The sequence below is a fragment of the Camelus bactrianus genome, chromosome 25, assembly GCF_048773025.1.
Source record: "Camelus bactrianus isolate YW-2024 breed Bactrian camel chromosome 25, ASM4877302v1, whole genome shotgun sequence".
NCBI classification, from domain to species: Eukaryota; Metazoa; Chordata; class Mammalia; order Artiodactyla; family Camelidae; genus Camelus; species Camelus bactrianus.
Genome location: NC_133563.1, coordinates 3852682 through 3876737, shown reverse-complemented (window position 1 = coordinate 3876737; position 24056 = coordinate 3852682). Strand labels below are relative to the sequence as shown.

At 45.0% G+C, this 24056-nt stretch overlaps 1 non-coding gene across 1 annotated transcript; it reads right to left on the bottom strand.

Moving 5' to 3' along the window:
- Positions 1-21769: 21769 nt before the first annotated feature.
- Positions 21770-21841, bottom strand: TRNAE-UUC (transfer RNA glutamic acid (anticodon UUC)). The gene has a single exon. It is a non-coding gene; the product is annotated as a tRNA-Glu (tRNA).
- Positions 21842-24056: the final 2215 nt, after the last annotated feature.

Genomic DNA, 24056 nt, shown 5'->3' with positions numbered 1-24056 from the left:
ACACAATTCAACCCACAACACTCTCCATCTTTGTTTCTTTGACTCCCAAACAGGCGTGGGGGGATGTGGGGCAGCTGGTCGACCAGCTCCGAGGTCTCTTCAGCCCAGAGAGTCTGAGGCTCTGGGTGTTCACTGTTCTAAGTTCAGGCATGAGTCAGACTTGGGCACCTAAAAAGCCCAGGAGAGACATGATGAGAAGGTGGTTCCAGGTCGTTATAAAACAGATAAGAAACGTGGCCTTTGGAAACATGATTCATGTACATTCTCAGCATAGAGGCTGTTTTGCACATCACATTCATCCTCTTCCTCCTTTTCATTTGTCTGAATGATTGTTGGTCAAAAGTTTTCTAAGCTGAATTCCCATCCTGTTACCTGTAAAATTACATAAAATGAGATGCTAGAGTTAAAAAAAAAAATTGTCACATCGCAAGAGATTTTAGATGTTGTCCAGGCTGCCAGCTGGAACAGATGAACAAGGAAAACCAAGACTCCTCTCTCTCTTTGTCCTTCAGGCTAAAAAAAGGCAAGATAAGAAGAGAGGAGGCTCTGTAATGAATATGGGTGGCCACCCCTCCTGCTGGGTCAGCCCTGGGTGTCTGGAGGAGGAGAGCCTTTGAGGCCCTTGGAGGGATTGCAAGCGGATGAGGCAGGGTGCAGCATCTCATATGGAGATGAGAACCATCCACAGTCTCCTGATGTCCCTGTGCTTCAAAGACAAAACTGTGTCCAAGATGGGGAAGGGGGAAGCACTGCACACCCAGTTGAAAGGGGACATCTTCCCAGAGCTCTAGGCCCACAGTCCTCAGTGTGAGATGTGGACAAAGATGCACCTGCCTGCCTCCTGCATCTCCTCCACGTGACCTAAGGTGGACACCAGATGCATAAACCAGGACAGGGTGGTGTCTCCATCTGAAAATCTCTGACTTGTGGGCAGGAAGCAAAAACCTCAGCAAAATGGCATCTTCTCCAATATTAAATGGTGCCTCTTTCCCCCTGACTTTCAGAAATTATTTAGATAAACAATTGGTAATTTAATTGTGATGTTGTCATGATGAAAGCCAGTTCTGTCACTGGCTGCCATCACTAGGTGAAAAACACTGGGAATTCACAGTGGTGTTGTTATTCTGGTTGTCTGCCATTCCTTCAGCAGTGAGAGTTATGGATTTGTCAGCATTTCCTTTAGTACCTCTTATTTTCAAGGCTTCTGTCTTAGTTGCTGAAATTGCATTGTACTGGATGGAAGCCTAGAGGTAATTTCCTTTAGTGTTATAGCAGCCCCATTCTTTTATGGTTGTGTGTGACTGTGCAAGTGATTTCAATATCTTTTTTATTAAAAAATTGATTCATATGTAAGTCTCAGCTCTTTTTTTTTAATGCATATAGCTCTCATCCAAGATTGGGGCATGAATCACGCAAAGTCAACATTTATGGACAGCACACAACCCAAGAAAGGCACTGCCTTGGCAGCAAAAAAACAAGGCTCAATAAGGCAGTAATAAGATCAGTGTGGGTGAGGGGAGAGGGTATAAAAAAAAAGATCAGTATGAGTCATAATCATAGTTCTTTATGGTCACACATTGTATATCTCTGAGATTTACAATATAAAACAGAGGGAAGGGAAGATATGGTCCTAAATTATCCATTTAAATGATAAGTATTACACTTGTTACAGACATTGGGATCATCTCATCAAATCTTATAATTTCATTATCTAGGGAAGACCCTGGATCTTCTTTTATCCATCAAATATGGATACTTATGCCATCAATTCCACATTCCAGCAACAGATCAGTTATTTATTGCTGCGTAACAAACAGTCCCAAAACTTGGGTGAGGGGATTTGTTAAAAAAACAATCACTGACTAATTCACAATTCTGGGTGTTGGCAATTTGAACTGAGCTCAGTTGGGTGGTGGTTCTGCTGGTCTCGCCTGGGCTCACTTACGTGGCTACAGTCAGCTGGCAGTTCAGCCAGAAGCTAATTGGACCTGGACGGCCCCATCACACATCTGGTGCTTGGCCAAAGCACAGAGACAACTCTGCCGTGTGTCTGCAGCATCCAGCAGGCTACCCCAGGCTTTTCACTGGCCACTGGGTTCCAAAAGCAGCGCAAGAGAGCAGATCCCAACTCACAGACTCTTTTCAAGCCTCTGTTTGCTAATGTGTCATTAGCCAAAGCAAACCACATGGCCAGGCTCACAGGCAAAAAGGTAAAAAGATAAGAATCCATCTCCTGAAGGAAGGGACAGTAACGTAAGAGGAAGTAGGCATCCATTTGTTCTTGGGAAACTAGTGTGCTATCCAGATAGCTTCAGCTGAGAACTCCCTAGTGTTGAGTCTTGCCTGAGAAGAAACAGAGGGGGAGATAATTATGGGCCGGTGTGCACAAAGGACCGAAACACGTCCTCAGGCAAGTGACAATTCATCCTAACGAAAGCAAGAAGAGAGTCAAGATTGTCCTAGGACATTAAGTCAGTGATAGGGCTAGTCAGCCCCTCAGAGAGCCCAGCCCCACCCCCAGATCTGTACCCAAGACGTGAGAGGAAGAGGCTGCAATAAAAAAGAGCAAAACATAGTTTCAGTGAGATTTCTAGGGGGGCCTTTAGAGGGTGAAGGAAGCTTCCTCATTTGGGTCTCTTCAGGGAATAGGGGTTTGGGCTGAACCCAGTCTGCTTCTGGCCCAGAGCTGATGTGGGAGAGGAAACTGGCGTGGGGCGGGCAACCAGGCACTTGACATAGGCTTTGATGGAATGTCCAGGGGGAGCTCACAGCCTCTGCAGGTCGAAGCGGGAGAGGGGATTTGTCCCCAAGAGCACATGAGACCCCCCTCTCCCAGACGAATTGGAAGACACTGAGGGAACTCAATACTTGTACTCAAGTGTTAAGTCATAACTCCTGCTTTTAAGCCAATATGTAAGTACGTATGATCTCACTTATATGTAGAATCTAATTTTAAAAAATCCCACCAAATTCATAGAAAAAGAGATCAGATATTTGGTTACTTGAGGTGGGGCAGTAGGGGGAGGAGGAATTGGAGGAAGGTGCCCCAAAGGAGAAGTTACAAGATAAATAAGTAGTAAAGATGTGCTGTATTATAGATAAGAAATTTGTTAAGACAGTAGATCCCAAGAGCTCTTATCACAAGGAGAAATTCTTTTCTTTTGATTGTATCTATGAGATGATGTGCTAATTTCAAAATATATGGAAATCAAATCATCAAGCTGTACACTTTGAATTCACGTTTTCCTAATGTCTTTTTCAGATAGTTCATGATTAGTGGAGGAATGCAACTGATTTCTGTATGTGGATGTGTATCCTCTGTTATTTCTTTTGATGCTGGTGCTTTTGGTGACATATCTAAGAAACAGTCACCTAATCTAAAATCATGCAAGGTTACACCCATGTTTCCTCCTAAATGTTTCATCGTTTTAGCTCTGACATTTAGGTCTTTGACAAATTTTGAGTTAATCTTTACATATGGTGTGTGGTAGAGTCCAATATAAAAGATACTCTCCTAGTTAGTTTCCCCTAACCTTTTCCCTTTTTAAAATGTGGCTGCCAGAAAATTTTAAATCACATTTAAAAGTAATATGACTCACATTAACTTTCTGTTAAACAGCACTACAATAGACCAGTGGCAATAATGGAAATGAAGCTATAAATTCTATAAAAATGTATTGAGCACACACAGTGTGCCAGATACCACCCTAGGCACTGGGGATATCGAGACAATAAGGTGCAAATTCTCCTCTAGGAGTTACAAATGTTTATGGGAAACAGACAAACAAACACATTCACTAAGGTGGAGGAGACAGATTGCAGCTTTATATGTCTAGAAACTCAATCTTATCTAGTCCATGAAAAAAGGGATCCTGGAACCCTGGCTCCCACCGTCATCACAAGGCACTGATGTGTAAGCCACAGCACCCCCATTTCCCCGTTTTCAGTGAGATCTCCAGTAACAACAGCTGTGATTTACGGGGCGCCTATTCTGGGCAGCCCTGGTTCTCGTGTCTACATGTGTTACGCCATTTAGTCCTTCACCGACCCTCTGAGATAACTCAGTAGTTTCCCCTTATCCTCGGTTTCCCTTTTCTGCTTGTTTCAGTTAGCTATAGTCAACGGTGGTGGAAAGATGGAAGATGGAAAATTCCAGAAACAACGTACAAGTTTTAAATTGCATGCATGTTCTGAGGAGCGTGGTGAAATCTCAGGCCGTCCGCTCTGTCCCATCTTGGATGTGAACCATCCCTTTGTCCTGCGTATCCCACCCGTTGGTCACTTAGTAGCCATCTCGATTATCAGGTCAGCCGTTGCAGTATCTCAATGCTTGTGTTCAGTTAACCCTTACTTTCCTTAGCAGTGGCCCCAAAGCTCAAGAGTAGTGGTGCTGGCAATTTGGATCTGCCAAAAAGAAGCTAGAAAGTGCTTCCTTTAAGTGAAAAAAAAATCAAAATTCTCAACTTAATAAGGAAAGAAAAAAATCATATTTTGAGGTTGGTAAGATCTGCTGTAAGAACGAATCTTCTATCCATAAAATTGTGAAGAAGGAAAAGAGAATGTATGTTGATTGTGCTGTTGTACCTCCAACTGCAGAAGTTACAGCTATAGGGTGTGGTAAGTGCTTAGTTAAGATGGAAAATTTGTCCAGTAAGAGCTTTTGAGAAAGAGAGAGACCACATGCACATAATATTACAGTATATTATTAGAATTGTTCTATTTTGTTATCAGGTATTTTTGTTAATCTCTTATTGTGCCTAATTTTTACATTAGACTTTATCGTAGGTATGTGTATATAGGTGTGTATGCATAGGTATGTGTGGTTTTTACATAGTATAGATAGGGTTTGGTACTGTCTGCTGCTGCAGGCATCCCCCAGGGGGGCTTGGAAACAGATCCTCCAAGGATGAGAGGGGACTCCTGTGGTTTTATCATCCCCATTTACAGATAAGGAAATTGAGGTGCAGAGCTTTGAAATGACTTTCCCATGGTCACGCAACTGGAAAGTTTCAAACTCAATAACCGTGCTCTTAACCACACTCTGTTGCCTCTTGCCAAATGCATCGAATGTTCATGGTGGCCACTCAGTGGTTTCTGCTCCTCTGAGGAAGGACCTAGTTTGCAAAGCAGAATTATAATCAGGGGATGGCTTGGTGAGTATCAGGTCAGGGCAGGGAGAGTCAGTGACGTAAATGGAAGGGCTAATGGCATCAAGACAGACCCACAGTGGGGCCAAGTACACCCAGCGCAGTGATGGGTCAGTTGAATTTGGAGAACCATGGAACCCCTTCCCCTGGCTGCTGCCGACTTCTGCCTCTCTGTGCTTGTGTTTATTTTTTCTTGACTTGTTTCTGGAATGGCAGCCCCCGTTCCACTGACACAGTCCTTCTTCTGACAGTGTAATACCTACAGCCATGTTGTTACTTTTCCTGTTTTGAGTCTAGGAAATAGTTTGTGTTTAAATTGATCGGTTTACCACACTCCTCTGCTGGGTGTTGGCTTAGTTAGTCAAAGCAGCAGAGCTTTGATTGATCAACAACACTCCATCTTCCCTTCCTTCTCATATCTCAGTCCTGAGGTGTTTTATGCCACCACCAGCATCACTGTCATAGTGACAGAGACTAACCGGGATTAAAGTGACTGCCTGCCTGAAGCTTTCCTCTCTCCTGTCCAGCCTCCACACACACGCCGGCACCCAAACTTGCTCCACCCCGTAGGCAGCTCCCTTTTGACTTCAAAATAAGCTCCTTAGCTTGGCTTTTTAGGCTCCTTGTGACCTGGCCCCACCCTTGTCATCAGTGGTCCTCCCACCACGGGTCCTCTGTCCTTCAGCCACCCTGACTTGCCTTTGTTCATGTTAATTCCAGCACCCAGGATGCCTTTTCTCCCATCTCTGCCTACATCGCTGCTCCTGAAGTCTGTCTCTAACAAGGCTGCCTGCTCCTACGGGCTCGCCGGGAGTGCTTCCTCTCTCCCTCGTCAGAATGACTCTCCTCCATCGTGCTGGGTGGCGGGACACAGTCCAGCCTGTATTATGCTCAGCTCTGCGGTGATGGAAAAGTTGCGGGGTCCGGAGCCCTGCTACCAGGGGCGCCCCAGGCCCCTGGAGACCTGTTTGGATACTTTTCTCCTACTGTTCTGAAATTAGTCAGTTACTTGACTGTTTCCCCATCTGACGGCTCCCCACCTCAGGCCCGTGTCTGATCACCACGACCTCCTCAGCCCCTAGCAAAGTTCACAGCACCAGAAGGAAGTCAGAGGGGAACTAGTTTATTCCAGTTGCTTTCCTTTCAAATGGTGCGACTTTGGGAAAGTGATATAACCTATCTCTGACTTTGTTTCCTTACTTCTAAATTGGGGTAATAACACCTGTTTGTCAGGTTATGGACATAATGTATTTTTTTAAAAAAAAAAACTATAAATACTGGGGAGGGGGAATGAAAATAAGGGAAGGGGTCCCTGTCACTTGAGTGGCATGAACTTGACAGGTAATAATGATATTATTAGTCAGAGCTAGATCTTTTTCAATAGCTGTCACGTACTAAGTGTTCTATATCATTATCTCATGAACTACTTCCAACTCTTTGAGGAAAGGATTACTGTACCCATCATACAGATAGCAAAACTGAGACTCGGGCAGTAAAGTACTAGCCAGGTGGCAGAGCTGGGATTCAGAGAGTGCCTTAGATGCTAAGTGTTGGCATTGCAGTGCCCATCTCAGGGCAGGCTGATATCTGGCCCCAGGGAGGGAGCAAGCAGAAGACCTGGTCTAGGCTGTCCTCATTTGACACCTATTCTTCATAACTTGGAAGAGAGCAGGCACAGTGGGTGCTGCAAAGACCAGAGGCGGAAATCAAAGCAAATGTCCAGAGGAGCTGGTGCAGAGCAGGAGGGAGGAACTGGGATTCGGTTTGAGGAAGTACAAACCAAACTAGCCCCAGGGAGCTAATCCACAGCAAAGGCAGAGAGATTGGGAGAGAAAGGAGAGCTGGGAGGCTGAAAAGCAGCTGGGTGGACTGACTGACATGAATAGAGACGCTGCTCTGTAATGTGATGAGGCAATAGCGAGGCCAGAGCTATTCTGGGCGGCACTCACTGGAGCCGTGAAGTACGGAGGCGTCCCGCTCCCGGCTCCTCGTGTGCAGAGTCAGGACCACAGGTTCAGTGCATGCGCGGGGTGCTCACACACACACACACACACACATACTCACACACTCACACACTTTGATACTGACCCCATCACACACATTTTGATATGAGCCCCATCACACCCCATCCTTTCCGTGTTTTGCCTCTCTATTTAATAATGTTTCTCAGAGAAGTTGTGGGGGTACTGCATTTGTAGAATTTGGGGTACAGTTCGGAGCAGAAGGGGAGGCAGCCAGCAGGTAACTGGATGACGTAGATCTCAGGCGCACCGCTGAGCTAGCCCCACGTTCCAGAAGATCTGTCTTTAGTGAGACATTCTTATCCTTCCAGTCCCCCCAGAGGCAATGTCGCTTGGCAGTTAAAGGCAGGAGCCTCCACCTCTCCCTGCCTACAGAGTCTATCTCCTCAACTGTAAAGCGGAAATAGTATTCACGCGCTCCCAAGGGTCAGGAAGGGCAGGGCTGCTCCTGTGGAGAGTCGGCCCCAGGTAAGTGGACATCCCCGTCCTCTGCAAACCTGCCCAGGGGCTGATGGTGGTGTCTTCACAATTTGTCTGCAGGATTCTGGTTCAGATGCCTTTGGATTTTGATACACTAGGCTTTGCAAAGATTAACAAACTGAAACCCACAGTGAAAAAAAAAAAGTCAGTTTGAGGGCTTCCTTCTAGAACTGGAGTATGACGTGATCCCCATCCTTGGCAAGCTGGTTAAGTGGGCTCGGGGCTGTACCAGGCTTTAGAGCTGTGTGTACCTCTATGTACCATCAAGAGGGTCCTCACGTGTGGCTGCCTTGGGAGGCGAAGCTTCGAGGTGATTCTGCCAGTCCCAAAACTCCCTGCCTGGCAAGCCTCCTGAGCTTAAGAGACCTGTTCACATATGATGAAGCTTATGTGTGAGAGCGGCAAGGCTGTGGGTCTGCCGATGGCAAGGTGAGGGGGAAATGGGGTGAGGGTCTCTGAGAGTTTCGTCTTTCTCCCCCTTTATTTGGGGGATGTATACAGTGCCTGCCAGAGGCAAAAGGATGGTTCTGGGCACTCTCAGCTGGCTGCTTCCCAGGACCCAGAAGGGGCAGCTCTGGCTTTCCAGCTGCAAGGGCCCTCTGGGGTCACGCAGTCCAGCCTCTCAAAGGCTCAGAGCCAACAGTGCTGTCTGCAGTGCCTTGTCAGAGTGAGCAACAGGTGAGCCCTCCAGCCCCCAGACCGCTCAGCTGGGCTCTCCGCTACCAAGCCCTGGGGGAACGGGGTAAATCCAGGAATGTGAGAGAGAAAAGCCATAGGGGATCCTTTCTTTTTCAAACCCAAATAAGGAAAATCAGAGAGAGGCAAGTCACAGGCATTATCTTCTCTCTGCAGAACTGACTAAGCAAAATCACGGGCAGGCCAAGACCGATCTTTCTCCTGATACGTGGACCTGAATTTGCTCTTGTAGTATTTGATCTATTCAATTAACAAAAATGCTTGCGTGCTGTTTTCCCTTCATAATAAAGCAGATCAATTTCTGCATCAAATGTCCTAAATGACTGGGCTTTTGAACTGAGTGTGACTCTCTGTGGGTGATTTTTGTGCATATTGGAATGTGAGTCACGTGACAGCCCTTTTAAAAGCTTTGCTTTTTTCTTTTACATAATTTATCTATATTTTACTTTTTTTAATTTTTAAAGATTTTTGTTTTCGTAAGGGGAGGTAATTAGGCTTATTTATGTGTTTATTTTAATGGAGGTACTGGGGATTGAACCCAGGACCTCATGCATGCTAGGCATGCACTCTACCACTGAGCTGTACCTTTCCACCGTAAAGGTGTTTCTTGATAAGGATTATAATGGTATCTCTTGATAGAGAAGGAGGGTGTGTCTCCCCTCCCCTTACCCCTTACATGGATCCAGCTGGCCTGCTTGAGAAACAGATCTGGTGAATCCCTCTTTGAGAACTTTTCTTTGCTTAGTTTTATCTGACAGAGGTGCTGAAATGTTTTGCCAGTTTCCAAGAAGACCAATGGGGAAGACAGAGTGGCTGCTTCTCAGAGCAGTGTAAGGGGGTGTCGGAGTGCCTTCTACATTCAGTAAGCCAGTGTTCTCTCTGGCCTGACAAGTGCCCTATGAGCTGTGCAACCCCAGACAAGTCACACAACCTCTCTGGATATCAGCTTCCTTAATTCAGCGACAGGAATAGTCACAGCAGCCCCACCTGCCTTGGTTGTTGCGGGGGAAATGGCATCACCTATGACAAAGGGCTTTGCAGGGGCAACCAGCCTTACAGATACAAGGGAGAACTACTGTGCTGTTACAGCTGCCTGATCGCAGCTGGGGTCAGTCTGGAGAGTTTCATTTCCCCAGGTGAAGACTTCCTTGTTTCCAAGGGAAAATGGGTCAGTGTCATCTAGGACTGTGATAAAGGCGTCGATCTCCCGCTCTCACTGACAATGGAACAGTATCTCTTGGAGACAAGTCTGGATGTTATCTGTGTACCAGCTAGCACTGAAAACTTTTCTAGACATTATGTCCTTGGATTTGAAAATCATTACCTAAAAAAACTCTTGGCCTCTGCACTACTGCAGAGCTATTCTGCACCCACACAGGGCTGAGCAGCATGCAGAGCTCCGTGGAATTTCAGACACAAGACTCGCTTGTGGTTGAAGAATATTTCAGGAAAGATGCAGGGACTTTAGGGGGTGGGGCTGAGAGGACTTCACTACACTGACCAGTTTATTCATAGAGTCACAAACACTAAATCTGGAAAGTTATCTGGGCCAAACTCTTCATTTTAAGATGAGAAAATATGGTTTGAAATAGGCTAGGCAGTTACTTTGGGAACATTTTGGTTTTTTTCTGATTTCCAGGCCAATGTTCTTCCCATTACATCATTGATAAGACAAACAACATCAACCACCATCACAACAGCTACTGTTTATTGAATACCGAGTATGTGTTAGGCATCGTGCTAACCTATTTGCATATATTCACTCATTTAACTCCTGCACCAAATCAGCGAGGCAGACAGTGTTTTCCCATTTGACAGATGAGGAAAAGGAAGCTCGGAAATATTAACTACTTGCCGAGGGTCAGGGTACCTATATTTATATCAGCTCACAGTGTAGAAAGCCAAAGGAGGTATATGTCAGGGTTGTTGCCGTTTACATATAACATACTGAATACATTTTTTTTTAAATTTGGAGATGAAAATCACTCCTCACTCCAAATATCAAGGGCCCTAGAAAATATACTCTGAACTGAACTTCACAAAACTTACCCTGAAGCTCAGCCTGACTTTACGTTGACAGGAATTGACTGGAAACGAGGGTGTGGAGCGTCCCCGTTCTTCCGCATGCCAGGCTTTTAGAATTCAGACACAAGATGAGTCATAAGAGAAATGTGCAGGTTTGGGCCCCAGTGGAAATACTCATTTCCCTAACTGCTCAGCAGCAAAACATGGAAGCCAACTCTTTTTGTGTGCTAGGAATGTTAAAAGCATTTTTCAGTCTTAGTGTTGCTTTTAAAATAATTAAACCAACCTCTGTCACCTCCGCTGTGGTTTCATTCCTAAAGATCCTACACTCAGGCTTTTTCTCCTCTTGCTTTATGGGAATTTTGATGAGAAACTGACTAGTTCTATAATCATCAGTGGCCACAATAACTTTGATGCCCTTTAATCCTGACACCATGTTTTCCCAACATTCGTTAAGTCTTGTCCTCACTCTGGCACAAGTTATAGAGCTGGAATTTTAAAACTCTGAGCGTGTATTTAAGTGTAATTCAAAAGATTAAATAAATTTTTCAGAAATTCTATCTTCCCCAAAATGCTAACGTTACATTAAACAGCTACGAACAAGTGTCCTATAAGCACTAGAATGAGTTCTTGACATTTCTCCAGGACAAAATAAATGTGCAGTAAGAGAGACAGAGCAAGAACAGCAGTGTCTGAAATCAGCCAAGGCTCTTCAAGCCTGAATAGAGACCGGATGAAACTTGATAAGAGTAAAAGAAAAAAAATCATATGAAAACCATCCTGTAGTTGATGATTGTTTATACTGGAACACCGGGTAAAGCACACGGGAAAGAGGGTCGCGATGTTTGTTTAACAGGACATTTGAAGAGGAGAATGAGCGGTGATGACTGGGGTCTACACCATCACGCGTGCTTTGCCTTGTCCATCCTTTTATTCATATGTTCATACATCTCTTTGTGCCCAGCATTTCAGCACGTAGGGATTCGAGTCCCTACTACATGTTTACCCTTCAGGATCTAAAACTTAAACTGTCGTGCTCTGTGCCCTTGAGAAGCCTTGTCAATTGGCAGAAATAGCTGCATGAATCACAATATGATGTAACACCTGCCGCGATGGAGGCAGGTACGGAATGGACCGAGGCTCAGGCTGTGTATTATTGGGGAATCAGGGAAGGATTTGCTGAGGAGGTGGCTCTTGAACAACCGCTAACCAGCAGTTAACCAGCCTGGGAGAAAAGGGGGAAGGGACCCTCCGGACAATGGGAACATGGGTGTGACAAGCACAAATGCACAGAAGACCATGATTAGTTTAAATGGTGGTATCAGTAGTGGGGAAAGATGGGAAGGAAGGCTGAACCCCTAGGCTAGGGTAAGAGTTTGAAGGACTTTTTACTCTCTAGTAGGAACTGGGAATTCTAGGTAACTAGGAGCTAGAGGACAGTGCAGGAGGGCCTGGCCTGCTCGGATACAAGTGAGAGCGACAGCTTGGCTGCAAATAACAAGGGTAACCGGGAGGACGAGAAGTTCGGAAGCAGAGACCAGTGAGGATCACGGGGTCCCAGGTTTACCCCCAAGTGTCAGTCAGGGTTCTCCAGAGAAACAGAGCCAAAAGGATGTGTGTGTGTTTGCAGGCTCATGCATGCATGTGCGTGTGTAAAGAGACTTATTGCAAGAAACTGGCTCACATGATTATGGTCTGAAGGCCTGAGACATAGGAGAGCCAATGATGTAAACTCCTGTCCGGGTCCCAGTCCAAAGGCAAGAGAAGACCAATGTCCCAGCTCGAAGACAGGCAGGCAGAGAGAGGATTCTGCCTTCCTCAGCTGCTGCTTCTCTTCAGGCCCTCAATATTTTGACACAGAAAAATAACCATTACACAGTTGGGGGGGGGTAGGGTATAGCTCAGTGGTAGAGCGTATACTTAGCATGCTGGAGGTCCTGGGTTTCAATTTACAGCACCTCCACTTAAAAAAAATTTAACCATCACCCCTAGCCACCAGTTCCTCACCACACACACTGGTTTCCTGGCCCTTCCACAATGTCAGCTCCCAGAATGATCTTCTGCAGAAGCCAGTCTGGGTCTGCCACTGTCTTACCTGGAGTCCTCCACTAGTTCCCCTGCCTTCAGGGTATAAGCTGAGCTCTTAGGCAGGGGCGGGGGCAGGGGCAGGGGCAGGGGCAGGGGCAGGGACTGCCTTCCTAGTCCCCATAAGTCAGTTTCTTCTCACGCTACATCCTGGCCACGCCATCAGGATTACTCCAGCGTGGGCTGTGTGCTCTCTCCTCCTGTCCACTGTACCCTAACCCTATACGCTTTCCCTCCTCTCTCTTCCCCGGCCCCTGGCTGACTCCTCACTAATCTCTAAGACTCACTTTAGGCCATTCTTCTCTTCTAGAAAGCCTCCCTGACTTAGCCTCCCTCCCTGGTCTAGGTCAAGAACCAACCCTGGATGTTCCAAAGCATTGTTTTGCGTGCCCCACTGTGATGTGATAGTACCAGAAACTGCTCACCATCACTGAGCATCCACCATCTGCCAGGCTCCATGCCAGATGCTCCGTGTGCATTACCTCATACAATCCTTGCAACAGCCTTTGTGGGTAAGGGCTATGATTAACCCCATTAAGCTGATGAGAAACCTGAAGTGCAGAGAGGTAAAGCAACTTGCCCAAGGCTGCATCTAGTACGTAGGAGAGACAGTTCAAAGCCACACAGTTGGACTCCCAAACCTAGGCTCTAACCATTGTACTGCACAACTTGCGTTTCTTCACCCTGGACCATGTGCATTTTAATGAAACAAATGCTCCTTATCTTTGTACCTACAGCCCTGGCAAATGTATATATATAGAGAGAGAGGGTGGGGGGGGGATGTCTGTTGAAAGAATGCAAATGAGTGAATGAGAGGTGGAGACAGGAAGTGAAAGGGCAGTGGGAAATTGTGTAGTGAAGGCGGAGGCTCCTCTGTGACTGTGCGCGGAGGAGGGAGAGGGGGAAAGAGCCAGTCGGGCACTAGCAGAGGCGCACACAAGGTTGACGGGGGCGTGTGTGCGAGCGTATGTGTGTGTGCAGGTGGAACGGACGAAACCACACTTCTAAGTTAAAGAAAAGGAGCCAATGAAAATCGAAAGGCTGAAGATGGAGAAGCGAGAGGATGAGATCAAGCAGGAGCTTGGATGCTGAGACTCCGCCCTTGGGGATCGTATGCACATTCCAAGTTCAAATTTTCACCTTATAATATTTATGGAAAGATGTATCTCCTCGAGCCTTCCATTTAGAAAAGTGTTTTAAAACTATTTGTTATGATTACTTAAATGAATAAAATAAAATCATCTTGAATTAACCTGTTTCACTCACGGCTGCAGCTGCCCTAAAGGTCAAGTCTGAAACGTGCTATGGGCGCAGTACCTGAGAAAATGAAGAGGCCCGGAGGGAACAGATAGTCCAAAGCACTCCTTGTGCAAAGGAGCAAACCGAGGCCCAGAGAGGGCAGGTAAGGGACCTGGAACTGCACAGCTACCAAGGCACAGCAGAGTCGTACCTGGGCCCCGAATCTTCAGACTGCTGGCCACCTGGTAATCACAGTGACCATCTGTGTTAGCTATTGGCTTTATCCAAAGGAGAAATAAACTTCGTACATCCTTTTTCTCCTAGTTTCATTGAGATGTAATTGACATATTATACTGTGTCAGCTTTAAGGTGTATAACATAATGATACATGTGTATATTGTAAAGTGATTATTAAAACATGCAGTTAACATCCATCACCACACATAGAGACACATTTTTTTCTTGTGATGAGAGCTCTTAAGATCTACTCTCTCAGCAACTTTCAAATACACAACACAGCATTGTCAACTACAGTCACCATGCTGCATGTGACATCCCTGTGGCTTACATATCTTATAAAATTTCTCATATCCTGGTGACAGGAGGTATGTTGGCAAGTTGGAGCCAGGTGGCCCACCAAAATTAGGCTCCTATCCGCCCACAGAAACTGGCTGTGTGATCCTCCTGGGTGAATACACTTCAGAGATGCTCCCAGTTTCCTGAGAAAAAGTATTTCTGAGTCTTGAGCTGGCAAGAGGCTTCTTCAGCTTTTTGAAAAGTTGACACTTTACATCTCAGAGGGGCAGAGAAAGACTTTATAATTACAAGTTTTCTGAAGTAAACACTGAAAGCAGATGGGGTGGTGGCCTCCCTTTTCTCACCAGGGAAATTTTTTTTCCTTGATTTATATTTACCCTTATATTTGGCATTCATATTTATACACCAGTCCTTTCTGAGTTTTGCTAGTGTCACTCAGAATGCCCAATCCCAGTTCACCATGAAAGCACAGGACAGACTGAGTCTCTGGACATAAAAATGTAAGGGGATGATACCGAACAGTGATGTCCCACCTTGTGAGATCCTGAGTATGAGCATCGAACGAATGGCTCTCTGACTCCAATAGTTGTTAGGCATTTTAGATGTTAATTTTTTTTTCACATAGTAAATCCAGAATCAATCCAAAAATTGGTTTTGTTCATAGGACTCAGTTTCTTTCTCTCTCTCTCTCCCCATACTAAGAAAGTTTGCAAGTCCAGTGGGAGTCTAGAGCTTAACCATGTGGAAAACTCTGGGAAGCAGTGTAAACCACGTGACCCAGAATTATCCACCCAAGGGGTGAGGGAGCTGGGTTATACATACACCACTCCCCTTGGCCACTGGTGGAGAGGGCTACTCCCAGGCGTTAATCCCTGGGCACTTCTGGCTTACTGAGGAGCAAAAAGGCTCCGGGACGTTCTACAAAAAGCCCTTAGGTGCAAAGATGTGCTTGTCAATAGTTGGATACCTACCAGATACCATAGAAATGACAGGATTCGAAGGATGTCAGTGGTCACTGACAGCTACCCTATATAGACATTTTATATATATCATGGTACAAAATTGATCAGCATCTTGTGTTTATGGAGCTTATGATCTCCTGGAGGGAGACTGACATTAAACAAAAAATACAATTAATAAGTAGATGACATAGTATGTTAGAGGAGGATGGGTATAGGGTAACAGGATGGAAGTGCTGGGCTGGAGGTGGCAGGTTGTAGTATTAGGTATGGTGGTCAGTGCAGGTGTCTTTGAAAGGGTGACATTTGAGCTGAGTCTTAAAGGAAAGGAGGGAAATAGCCATGCAGAGACCTGGGGAGAGCTTTCCTGTCCAAAGAAGAGCCATTGCAAAGCTCTTAAGGCAGGCGCGTATCTTGTGTGGTCAAGGAATGGCATGGCCAATGTGGCCAGAGAGAAGTGAGCAAGGAGCGGTAGGTGAGGCAAAAGAGGTGACGTACCTGCATCCTGTGGGACCTTGGGGGCCACTGCTTGGACGCTGGGTGAATTGGGAACCCACTGCAGAACTTACAGGAGAGCGTTCTTATCTTCTTTCCAGATGAAGAAATTCAACTTCAGGTGAGATAATTAGCGTGTGAGGTCCCACAGCCAGGATATGAAATCCAAACACAAGTCTGTCGGTCTGTGAAGCACTTCCATAATCTTTGCACCCTACTCTAGTTTCACATCTAACTGGAGAGACAAAACTATGAATAAGTAAATTATGGAGTATGGGTCATATGGTAAATCTCAGGAAAGGGAAATACCAGTGTGGGCTCTACTGATTTGAAAGTAGTCTATGCTTAAGATTGAACTTGATCTTGGGGGGAGGGTACAGCTCAAGCAGTAGAGCACATGCTTAGCATGTATGAGGTCCTGGATTCAATCTCCAGTACCTCCTCCAAATATAAGTGAACCCAATTACCTCCCCATCATAAAAAAAAAATAAAAGAGAAAAGAAAAGATTGAACTTGATCTTGAAGCATGAGGAACATTTAGACAAACAGAAATTAGAAGGGAGGGCATTCCTGGGATGTGGACTATATTAGGCAAATATAAGGAGGAAGGAATTAGTACAGAATATGTAAGGGACTCAGACTGGCCCTTCCTAACTGAGTAGAGGGGGCCTATCGGAGAGCAGTAGGAGGTGAGTTTAGATCAGAAGAGCTGGTGCACATTAGAACAGAACTGGAAATCCACGTGCGCTTTTTGAAAGCAGTGTGGCGTGACCCTTACAGCATGGGATTAGACTTGGACTTGAATTTCTGCTTTGTTTTACTTGGAAGATCTTGGACAAGTCATTTAAACACATTGATCCTCAGTTTCCTTACCTGTCTGATAGAGAGAATTATACAGGTGAGACAGGAGGGGAGGGAGCAGGGCACAACCGTTAAAAGAATGACCCAGACATGAGGGTAGGACAAATACTGGTTAGAACCAAGTAGGCCCAAGATGGCAGAAGATTCAACTCCCAGTGGATCTTGAGCCTCATTACAGGCTCATTGTGACACATTAGCTGCTAAATGACACACCCACAGGTGCCATGACAGTTCCCAGGCTGACCATAAAAGGCCAAAAAGTGGGCAGTGGCCCAATTCTTGGAAATCCCTGCCCTTTCCCCCAAATAGTTGGACTAATCCCCCCACTAGTTAGCATTAGACATTTCCCAGCCCGTAAAACTGACCATCCTCCACGGCCACTCTCGCCTTCTGAGATGGAATACGACTCTCCAGGGGCTGCTTCTGCCTTCTGAGAGGGACTGAGTTCTGCTGTGGAATGTGTATCCCTCTAACTGAACTCGCTTTCACTTCACTATGGTTCACTCTTTTTTTTTTTTTTTTTTTTTAATTGCAGTATTAGTGGCTCGCTCTTGAATTTTTTCTGCGTGAAACCAAGGACCCTCACTTGGCGGCCGGTCCCAGGAACTCGCCTGAGACCTGGAACATGTCCCTCCTCTCGCGCCCCCTTCTCCTGCGATGCAGGTGTTGTAAGAAGTCGGGATGATATGCGTATACATTGTTCGTCCCAGGCCTGGCGCATAGTAAGTGCTCAGCATGTGGCAGAGGTTGTTGCTACCATCGCTGTCATTATTATCCTCACCTGTGCCTTAGAGGGAAGGGAAGCAACGGGGCCCCTAAACATGGGAGTGACAGAGCAGGGGCACTGTTACAGGCAGACCTGTCCCCCAGCGGAATGCCGTCTGGATTGCCGAGGGTAATACTGGAGGCAGAGGGGACTGTCAGAGGAGCCTCCGCTTCCTGGGACATGGAACCCGGGGCTAGAGCAGGTGGGAGGACTGGAATGGAGAGGGAAGCGTTCACGAGAGGCTCTTTGAAGGAGGAGATGGCAGAGCTCACGGACGCTTGGAAGCGAAGTACCAAGGAGAGGAAAGAGTCCAGCGCATCACACTTCCGAGTCAGTCAGGAGGATGGCAACACCAGTGTTGTGAACTGAAACTAAGGCAGGAGCGCTGGCTGGGGAGTGGAAAAGCCACAGGGGAGCGGTTCCAGCCAGCTCTGGGCTTGCTGAGATTGAGATGCTGGTGAGACATTAAAGCAAGACAAAGGCATACATGGGATGAGTGCAGCTGATTCCAGAAACAGTGAGGAAAGAGAGCTGTCTGAGAGAGAGCAAGGCCAGGGTCAGTGTGGTTTGAATGGACTGGCAAGAGCACTCCGCATACAAAGAATTCTTGTTATCTGAAGCCAGAGCAGAAAAACAGTGCGCTTGTTTAACTGTGGAGGCACTCACAGAGACCCGGGAACCACGAGACCCTGCATGGCTGTCCTTCGCTGACTCGGCCTGTGGATACCATGGCACTGGGCAGAGTGCCAAGTGGTCAGCGCTGGTGGCAGAAGGGAAGCTGGTGTTCCGGGAAGTTGCATGGTTCCTCTGCTGGGGACTCTGACCCTTTGTCCACACATATCTCTTGTGTCAGTCAATACGACGTACAGGTAATGCCCCAGGACTGGCCGTGAGGCAAGGATGCTGATACCCGGTGTACATTCTGCAGGAAATTCCCTTAACATGTCGAGGTTGCCAGGATACTATTCAGAACCACTCAGAACTTTGTATTTCTTGAAAGTGTTCGTGTAGATCCCTCAGCCCCTTAACTGTCACCCATTACGTTTATAAACCAAAATGGAATTCATTTGATTTAGCAATAGTCACAAGGTTTTGTCCTTCTCTCTTTTTTTTAATCAGATTTCAACCAAAATTACCTAATGCAAGAGTTATTCTCAGAGTGAAGGGTTTCTTTTGATTTCAAATCATGTCTGATTATTTCTGTGTAAATCACAGTGTTGGTCATTATGCCAAGGAGCGAGAGCGCCGGCGTGCAGTCATGTTTATTATTTGAGCGAGGCGACATGCGTCGTTAGTTTCATCCTTCATGTGGGGTCCATCTTATTGGTATTCTGAGTTCAAGCAGATTCTAAATGAAAGCTTTACATTTTACACAAGCAACACAGTATCTCCAGAAGTGCCTTCTGCGTAGGAAGGGAGAGGAAGAAGATTTTATTCTTGCTTTTCTTGTGGGGCTCTGTCCGACACCAATCTGAGAGTTTCTGTGTGCCAAGAGACAACAAACCTCCAACCTGAAATTGTCAAGCCACCAGCTTTTCCGTCTGGCACGTGTTATATCATGGTGAGCTGGTAGGTAGCCCTGGCGATGTTTATTATAGAATTTAAATAGTAAAATTTAGGGTTTTTTGATGGGCTCCCATTTTTTCCCCATCATTCTCTAATGTAGAAACACCGTGGTGTGTTTAGCTCCTCGTCCACTGAATTGTCAGTTCTGTGAAGACAGACCACATCTGCCTTATTCACCGTTGTATCCTCAGTACAGTTCCTGCATCAAACTGTAACATGCATGTGGTACATATTGGAGCATCTAAGTTCTGATGCAATTGATCTGGGATGTGGCCCAGGCCCTGGGAGTCTTAAGAGCACCTCAGGTGATTCTAACGTGCAGTCAAAGCTGAGAGGCACTGATGTGTGGCAGCCTTTTACGGATAAGAAAGTTAAGGTCCAGAGACTTGCCCCGTGTCACACAGCCAGCTAGTGTCACACAGCCAGCTAGTGTCAAAGGAACGAAACCCAGTTCTGGCTCTCAGATCAGTGTTCTTCCTACCATGCCTGTGTTTTTCAGTCTGAATTCATTCACAAACCACTTGCTCTATCATTCGATATTTTCCCTTCAAGGGACTCCTTTTTTTAGAATTTAACCTATTTGTTTTAAAAGAAAATTTTACATCATTTGATACCTGGGAAATCTGTTTCGCTTGCTATACATAGATGAGCACTAAAAATAAAAGTGCTACTAAGTTTTAGCTCAATAACATGGCCTGCTGGGGACGCTCAGCCTGAAACTTGATCTCTCCTTGAAAAGAACAGCAAGTGACAGGAAGAATCAGGTAATGATCAGTGAGTTGAGGCTTTCTCCTTAACGAGGGGATTGAAAGGGAATTGAAATGGAGTGACGTTTCAACTGTACGAGGCAAATAATAAATTCTAGAAGAGTTAATTAATTATTTTACTAAGTCATAGATTCCACATCCACATGGCTCTTACAGTGGCCTCGAAGGTCACGATGGGCCACATCACGTCCCCTGCAGGCGTCACGCGGGGCCACGGCTGTTTCACTGCTGTCTCTCAACATCCAGCTAATCAGAGTGGTTAAAGACCAAAATACACTAAGGGTAGAATTCTGGCATGAAAGGAACTGTATACAAAGGGGAAGGAAAGAACAGCCCTGCATTTTTTTTTTGATATGCCAAAAAAGGGCAAAAGTCACCAAGAATGTCTTGTATTGAGTCTAAAGCTCTTTCCACGTTATTCAGTTATCAAGTTTTGATGCTGATTACAAACCAAGAAACATTTACCACGTGCTGTCTCCAGGCAGAAAAAGCAAAAACCCTGGGTGGAACGAAAATAGAAGATAAGAAGGGGTTGGAAGATTCTGCGGGGCTCTCTGCTAAGTCCAGTTTGATTAGACCACATTTTCTCAAGCCGATGTTTATTTTCGGAGGCAAAAGTTACCTTATCAGACACGCCTCTGTGGCATGGGCCAGTGGTATGGGACAGATGTTAGGGACACCAGCCTGATGTATGTGTCCTCAAGCATCATTCCATGCAAAGGACACGTTTGCCGGAACAATCTTCGTGCTCTTCAGAGCATGTGGACTTGCAGGCACCCACCCTGTTTCTTTCTTGGAGGCTGCAAACGTCTTCGTCTACTCTGTGCCATTTCAAGATTCTCTAATCAACCTTGGCTTAACGCTCTGTCCTTCCTGCAAAAGAGCCAGCTGGGATCTTTGGTTCTATCAGGGGGTGAGTTTTAATACAGCCACTTACTTTCCTTTCAGCACGTTGGCTGGGAAATCTCCCCTGCCAGGAGCTAAAAGGCTTTAATTTTATGAATCATCAAAGCTTTTTCTTATACACGATGTAGAATCACCTTTTCTTTTCAGAAGGTCTAATCCCCTAGCCTCCCAGACCTCAGGATGTCACCAAATGGCATGTGCGCAGCGAGAACAAAGGTTGCATAACAGACTGTTAGAAACCTCGACCCATAAAGCGCTTACCTACTTTGTGGAGTTTAAATAAAACAGAATGGTGTTCCTTTTTAAAGCAGTGCTTTACAGTTACCTTCCTGTCAGAATTCCAATTATTCTATGACTCAGTGGGTATATGTCTGGCTTTTTTTAAATTCTTTTTTTGGTGTAAGAATGTGAAGAAGTTTTGGTGAGAAGTTTGTAAAGGAAGAGTTTATATAATAATGCTCAGCTGTGTCAAGTACAAATACATCTAATTTCATTATTGGAAATACAATTTTTAAGAAATAAGATTTTAAGAATGGAGCCTTACCTATAAAAGCGATATATATTTTCTCTAGTGCATTTGCAAACATGGTAATTCACTTAGAAATTAACTGATATTTACAGCAGGGTTGAGGCTGTTCCACATTCACCTCTCTCCATCCTTTGGATTAAGACTTCCACAGAGGAAGAATCAGGCTGAACTTTCTCACATATAAGGGGTTCATTTTTCCTAGTTTTCGCAGAACCTGAGCCTACACCCTTTCTCCCTCCCGTGAGGCAGAGCCTGGCCAGGTGCGCACTAGACCCACCTCCTCCACCTTCTGAACGCACAGCTGGACTAGACTTCCAGCCCCTCGTGCAGACGAGCATGGCCTGCGACTGGTTCGGGCCAGTGGAACGTGGACAGAAGTGGTGCACTTTTCAGGCCTGGCCCATAGACACTCCCTCTGATCCCTGCTCCAGTCACCACATGGCAAAAGATCCCGGTGAGGACTCCGAGGCCGAGTCCCAAGATGAATGGCCACGTGCCGACCATATACATCCACAACCTTGAACTCTGAGTAAATGAGAAATAAATTTCATTGTGTTAAATCACAGAGTTTCGAGTGCTTTTTTAAAATTTAATTTTATGTCTAGTTTTTTCTTCTTTTTTTAAAATAACATCTTTTAACTTACTATTATTACCAATTTTTTTGGTGGGGAGAGGCTTATTATTTTTTAATGGAGGTGCTAGGGATTAAACCCAGGACCTCATGCATGAAAGGCACGTGCTCTACCACTGAGCTATACCTCCCCTCTAAGTTTTGAGTTCTTCATTGTTGTTTTTAACAGTAAAACCAGTACATTACCCGTTGTCCTTTTTTAAATTTTGGTCTCCTACTCTCCTCTTTCCCTTTTCCTCCTGTCTCTCTTTATCATGTGATTAGGTCTTTTTTGATTTAATAACCAGACCAAACTGCTTTTATTAGATTTGGGATTAAGGCCTTAAACAGTGTTGAAGTAAGAAGCAGATTCAATTAATTTAATTAGGAGAAAAAGTTCAATCAATCCAACTTTTACAAAAAAAGCTTACATGCTAATATTTGGGATAATTTGTATTGAACAACCAAGTAAATGGTTAACACTGTTCTCATTTGGAAACTACGTGAGTCTCAGGGTAACTGACAAATGTGGTTACCTCAGTGCTGACGCCCCAGCAGACGTGTACGTGACAACCGTCTTCCGATAAGGAAAACCAATGTGCGTGCTTGGAAATAGACATTCCCTGAAGTCCTCAGCCCGCGCTCTTTATTTGAATGACATTGTGACTCCCAGTGGGCAAGGGTGGGCACTGTAACAGTGTCAAGCAGGCCAGAAAAAGTAACAGTACTGTGTACTGAGTGAGGCTTCCGAAAGAATTGTAGTTTCAAAGTAGCTTTGAAAAAATCCAAAATGAAAACTCCAGTCTGATTTCCTGTAAGCTGCTGCCTTCAGACTCAATGTGACAATTAACCTTCCTCCCGCTCTTCCTGCTCCAAGTTGGTGATTCTCAGACTGGGCTCCGTGAAGCCCGTTCAGAGGCTGTCCCAAGAAGTGAGCCCCAGGCAAGCCACCAGATTGAACCAGAAAAGTTCTATTTTGCGCTGTTTTGCAAATTGGATTTCTGCATTTATTTTTTAAAAAATAAGCATTTATTTTTGGGTGTGAGTGGGGAAGATTCCTTGGCTTTAAAGAGTTATAAGCCATTGCTTAATATGTTCGACCTGGATATCACATCGACTCTCATGGTTTTAGTCACACAAAACACCCAAAGATGTCCAAACCTGAATCCACAGCTCACCTCTTTTCTGAGCCCCCCACTCACAGTCCCACTCAGATTTCACCACCTCCACTTGCTGGATGCCTCATAGCCACCTCTGCACAATATTCCTGAAATAGATTGCATTACCCTGCCCACCCTCTTCCTGCATTAATGACATCACCATCCACCTGATGACTCAACAGAGAACTCTGAGTCATCCTGACCCCTTTCCTCTCCCTCCCCACATCCAATCAGTCATTTAGTCCAGTTTGTAAACTCTTCTAATTATCCATTAAAAATGCCCTTCCTCTCCACCCTCACCGCCGCTGCCCTAGCGCAGGGCCTCAGCCTCCTTCATCTGCTCCATCCCAATGGCCCCCCAGGGTCCCCCCAACCTGCCCCTGGCTGCGCTGATTTTTCTTAAACACAGTAGAAATCACAATACCTAATATTTATTTTCAGCTTGGCAGGTCGTAAATTGCTTTCACGTGCATGATCATATTTAAGTTTCACAACATTCCCGTAAGAAGACATTGCTATTTTTAATTTAGAACAGGAATTTGAAGCCTCAGAAAATTATCTTGATCCTCAGGCAGCCTCAAAAAGTCTTAGAGCTGGTGTTTGAACCCAGGGCCTCAAAAGTTCATGCAGGTCATATCAACCACACTACCAAGCACACAGCCGTCCTCGGCTTTAAGACCTTCGATTCCCCACCACTGCCTACAGGACGAAGTCCAGTATTCTAGCGCACCGAAAACAGCCCACTCTAACAGTGCCCCAGGAAGCTTCAGTGCTTAATAGTCATAGTTAATTTTATTAACAATATTAATATTATACTATACACTACACTATACATTAATATAGTAATTAATGTATAATACATAATGATTAACATTATATTAAAATATATAATATTACCATAATACTATATTATAGTAATTAATATTAATAATACTTAATACTATACTATATATTAATATAGTAAAATTACACTGTATATTATACTATACATTAATATAGCAATTAATAGATATTTATATTATATTTATATAATGATTAATATTATTATAACATTACCATATTAATATATTATAGTGATTGGTGTTACTAATAATAATACTTAACATTATACTGTATAATATATTATTTTAATGTATAATTATGTCCCAGCTCTGGAGTTAGAACACACACTCTAGTGTAAAGCCTTGGATCAGTTACATAACCTCTC